This window comes from Populus trichocarpa, chromosome 11 (assembly GCF_000002775.5).
Source record: "Populus trichocarpa isolate Nisqually-1 chromosome 11, P.trichocarpa_v4.1, whole genome shotgun sequence".
NCBI lineage: Eukaryota > Viridiplantae > Streptophyta > Magnoliopsida > Malpighiales > Salicaceae > Populus > Populus trichocarpa.
Genome location: NC_037295.2, coordinates 16,998,549 through 17,004,548, shown reverse-complemented (window position 1 = coordinate 17,004,548; position 6,000 = coordinate 16,998,549).

Sequence of the window (6,000 nt, the reverse complement as noted above, 5' to 3'; positions counted from 1 at the left end):
GGTAACTCCAAACACTTGCACCCCCAAGAAATTCTACATATTCCACTAGGACAGGGGGCATGATATAGAAAAGTGCTTCACCTTGAAGAAAAAAATTGAATGGATGATAGTCAAAGGCTATATCCAATAGTTTGTAAAAAGGAATCTTTATACCGAACAAGGTAAAGAAGAGTCTAGCCAACATAACCAAGCATTGCTTGAGATCAATATTATCTTGGATGACACCTCTACAGGGGGTGACAGTGGAAGTGAAAAAAAGAGTATGAGAAGCAAGTCCTTACTACTACCCGTCTTTCAAATGCATGACATGATCCCATCACATTTACTCTTGAAGATATGAAAGGCATGACTTTTCTCCATGATGATGCTCTAGTCATCTTTACTATCCTATATAATTATCGTGTTTATAGAGAGTTAGTGAATGAAGGTAGAGCAGTCAACATCCTCTTCAATAAGATAATGGCACAAATAGAGATAAATCCATTAAGATTAACTCTTATGAAGACTCCTCTCATTGGAATCATAGGTTTACGCATATTGATGAAGGATGCTTTAGAGACCCTTATTACCATCAGCACTTATCCCAAGTGCCTAACTCTTCAGCAAACCTTTATGGTCATTGATATGAGTTTAGTTTACAATGCCATTATAGAATGCCCTTTCTCCATCGAATCAACACGACCATTAGCATGACCATAGTATGGGGAAACCAAGAATCCTTTAGGAAATGTGCCTCTTCATATCTGAAAGACAATAAGGCCTTGGTAGTATATCACCAAGGTCTTGGAAAAGAATGAATGAAGGTAATGATTGAGGTTTCTGAAGAGTTGAAGGATATGTCTCTCATGGAAAAAAGAGACAACCACATAGATGGAATTCATTTCAGAACCAAAGAAAAAGCAAGCCTTGACAGAGCTCTTCAAAATCTAAAAAATAAACTTTATTTTTGGGCATTTAGATATGCCCAGGACCAGCCTCAGGGTGGTCACACATCAATTAAAGGTCAACTTAGCCTTTTCCTCCACCCGTTAGAAGAAGATAAATTTTAAGGTTGAAAGGTAAAAGACAATAACTGATGATGTGAATAAACTCCTCGCTGCTAGATTCATTCGATAGGTAATGTACCCTGATTGGTTAGCAAATATGGTAATGGTGAAGAAAGACAATTGTAAATGGCGGATATGTGTGGACTTCACCAACTTGAACAAAGCTTGCCAAAATGATAGTTCTCTCCTCTCCAAAATGGATAGAATTATAGACTCCATGGTTGGTTTTGAATTCCTTAGCTCTTTGGATGCTAACTTAGGGTACCATTAAATCTTTATGCACCTACATGATAAGAAAAAAAAACATATTTCATAACCAAAAGAGGGATGTTTTGTTATAAACTATGCCTTTTTGGATTGAAAAATATCGGGGCCACATACCAGTGAATGGTAAACAAGGTGTTTAAACACCAATTAAGGAGGATTATAGAAAGGTGCACAGATGGTATGTCAATGAACAACATGACATTTGAGAAACATCTCCTGAGTCCCTTTGTACCTCATTTCACGCTAAGTTATCATGCTCTATGCAAAGGTTAAATACTTCACATGATTAATCTCCATAAAAAACACATGTCATGGCAACTTAGTAAAATGACTTAGAGAGAAGTTTTAGAGAGTGGAACTTCAAGAGTGGAATGAAAGGAAATCCTTATATAGTGGGATGCCTCCCTTATCCTCTGCCATATCGGCGACACATGTCACCATCTGTTACAGATCCCTAAAGTTGAAGCCAATATTGTTATAAAATGTTTCTTTAGGTCATTTAAAATATACATTATTTTAATCGTGGTGCAATAATCCATGTGTGAATACTCTTGCGATGTGTCTTGAGATATACCATCATTTTCTCATACTAGGAAAAACTAAGAACCTCGTTAAAGAAAACAGGTATATCTTTTAAAGTCTTTAAAATAAAAATACTACAAAGACTTGGAAAGCTACTGATAGACCACATAATTTATTAGTATTTTTTAAATGGTTTTTGGGTTGGCTTAAAGCCTATTTTAATGACAGCTCAAACCTTAAAGGGTGATCTTTAAAGTGTTTTCGGGCTTGACGTTCATAAGCCCTGGCGCCATGCTTGAGCCTAGGTGCATGTCTGGCTCGTGGGCTCATGCTTGAGCCTAGGGGCAGGCTTGTCCCTGACACATGTAAGCCCATACACCAAGCTTATACTTGCCACTTCTCAAGTCTAAGCCATGCGTTTAGGCCCATTACACATCCTAATGCCTCTTAGGCCTTGCTTTATGGCCTAGACCCAACATTAAGTCCCTTGAGATTTTTTATATACACCTCTAGGTGTAGAAGAGTCTCGCATGGTCTACTACATTCTCATCTCATATATATATATATATATATATATATATATATATATATATATATATATATATATATATTTGTTCCATATTAATATTTATATCAATTATATTTGTCCCTCATTAATACTATAAGGGTCGAGTGACTCTCTACCTCTCTTTTTAAGGTAAGAATACAAGGTTTATAGGATATAAATACCACATAAATCACTAGGTAAGAAGTTCACAATTTTCATTCTTAATACATATACCATTTTCTTATAAAACATTTATTTCATATCAAAACAAGAACAAACAACCTTGTTCTTAGAATTTAATGATCTTTTGTATATTTATTACATTTTTCCTCTACAAAAATATTGACTTTAGTGTTTGAGAGTTTCTAAATCCACCAAAACAGAACTTTTTTTGTAGGTATCAAGATTCTTACATCAAGAGATCATCTTCATTTGTTATGGAGAGTGGATATAATTTATGGACACTTGATTAACTCATTATTCAACCACCAAAATACCTTATTTCTAAGCATCTAATTTTTTGAATGTTTATATATATATATTCTTAATCTCAATAAAAAAAATCAAAAAAGCATTTCTTAAAATAAAATTAGACTTTGAATTTAGGAATTTGATTGATGTTGGTGCTGCAAAAAATAGAACTATAAAGACATCATCTTGAAACACCATTACTCTTAAAGTTTTTTTTATGGTTGTTGGTTCTTTAAAATTAAACCCACTCTTCACTTAAATCCTATGAAACAAGGAGTTAGTTTTCACAGTTGTACTAATTAGTTGAACATTTGTTTCAAAGGAAAACAAAGTTGAATTGAAAAAAAAACACAAAAAAAGGTTGAATCACGTGGGACAAAATCTATGATTACTCACACTAATTATGATTTTTATACATAAATTATTTTAGATGAATAACAAATTGGTATTTGATCCTAGTTGATGGAGATGCATATTATTAAAAGGGAAAAACTCTTATATATTCAAGGTAAAACATCATGGAAAGTCTCTATTTGAATATTATGAAGTGTTAATCAAGATTTCCTGAGAGTTAGACCATCGTGATAAAGTTATCATGAAAAATCCTAATGAAATTACAGTATATCAAAAGTCCATCAAACAATTAAAGGTATACATATTTCTTATTGGATTGGATGGTGACTTTGAACAAGTTTGTTGAGAGATTTACAAAAAAACTTTTTGGTTTGTTGAGAGGTAGTGCATCATATAACTTTGAAAATAATAGTGGAACACTAGATAACTTGCTTGTACTACGCTGCAAATTGAATCAAATATTTTTTAAACATAAAAAAGAATGTGTAAGGTGCGAGAAACTCTTTGATATTGTCATTAAACCCGATCTAGTGGGTCAATCTTGCAACCTCTTGTCTTGATTTCTTGCTTAGCCTGAGTTTCAAATTAAATTGTGTAAGAGTTACCCTAACATAACTTAGTCGACTCGACAGGTCTAAAGGCAACTCTGACAATCAGTAAAAACATGGTTTGACTTTTAAAAAAATCCAATATGACATCTTATTTTTTGTAAACATTGAGATAACGATATATTGGATAGATATGGGTCAACCAGGCTTAACCCGTCAAATCTATGACCTGAGTCATGAACTTTATTAAGTTTAATAATTTACGATAAAATAAATAGATACTCGCAAAATCGAGGACCAACTCAATATCAAGATACTTTGTAAATTGAAAACATTGTTTTTAAAATAAAAATCTATCATGGACTTGAAACAAAATTAAAAAACAAATACTAAAACAAAGTCTTAGTATCTTGTATATGATTGAAGACAAAAAATTGATAAATGTGAAAAAACAATTATATAGAAAATGTATTGAAAATCTTAGAAAAATAAATTTTATATTAATTATATATTCTTGAGTTTTTTTTCATATTAAGCCCAAATTAATTAGAGAAGAATGTTAACATATCCATAAAACCTATAATATTTTTTGGAAAACATAACAAAATTGAAACACAATGTTAATTTTTGTATAGTGTATTTAAATCTAAATCTAGGCCCACATGATTGGTCCTCTATTATTTTTTAAGAGATAGACAATATGTCATTCATCATTTTTAAAATAATAATAATAATAAATGTCCATGACACATCGTCTATAAGCCTAGATTTTAGGCACCTAGAGGTGCTTGAAAAATTAGGCTTTGGTGTTTTGGGTTTTAAAAATCTATTTTTTTAACTTATTTCGACCAAAAACACCTAATAAATGCTCTTCGTACCTTAATAAATCAATCTTTTAACTCAAAACACATTTAAATTGGTCCAAAATTACAAAATCAAATTGAAAAATATTCTCTCTCAACTTTGATCTAAGTTTTCATAGAAGTTGAAGGTCTAAAAAACTTTAATGAAACTCCTTTTGTTGAATAAAACTCGATGACACCAAGATTGATCTTTTTTATCATCATAATATGGTCAATCAATGACTTTCTCTCTCTTTATTGTTATTCGATGAGTTTCTCTCTCATATATTAAAATCAGAGAGTGAAATGTTAAGAAAACAAACTTTTAGACCAAAATTAAAATTTCAAAAACTATAAGGATTTTAAAAGAATAAAAAGGAAAGTATGTGAACTTAAATAGTATGATTTGGTGTGAATTTGAAATTAGTCATAAGATTTCTTCTTATTTTATACGTTGGTCCTCTTTCGTTAAATTTTGTCGTTATTGAACAAATTTTAACAAAATAATCATCCATTATAGAAGGCTACAATTGAAGAAAAAAAAATAGGATGAAATTTGATAAAAATTTTAGAGTTGTTTGTGATTGCTATAGTGAAAAGCTTATGCTTTTTAGCATATTTTGTAATTGTAATTCTAATGTAACATTGAATTTTGCATTGTACGCATATGTATAATATAATCCAAGTTTTTTTTTTATCAGTGATCAATATGGTTCGTTAATGAGTGTCTATCCTTCATACAAGTCAAGAACATCTAATGTTAGCATCATACTTTTAATTTCAAATCAAAATTATAGACCTTGGGCGATCACTGATGTGGTCATAAATTTAATGAGCTTTAAAATTAAAATCTCCATGTACTTGCACTAGATCTGCCCATATAATTTTTATTTTATACATACGGGTATTCATATATTGATTTTCTATCCATATCCATACCCTAGTTATTATCAATTGGATAAAAATTATGTATCAAAACTCAACAATTTTTTATGGTTGTTTTGTTTTATTGTGTGTTGTAGAATAATTATATCTATAAGTGGTTGCAAAATAAGGTGTGCTTGTGTAGGATGGGATAAAAAGGTTTCTCCTTGAAAAAAAAATGTTCAAGAACTAGTGTGTTATTTTCGTCTACGTTAGTTATTGTCATTTAAAATCGTAGTGGTGAGACCCATGATGAAACGACCCACACAAAGGTGTTGTGTTAGGGATCTACAATGGGATAGCTTACACAAAGGTGTTGTGTTAGGAACTCATGATGAGATGACCACGTAAAGGTATTAGGGACCCACACAAAGGTGTTGTGTTAGGGATCTACAATGGGATAGCTTACACAAAGGTGTTGTGTTAGGAACTCATGATGAGATGACCACGTAAAAGTATTAGGGACCCACTCTAGGGGT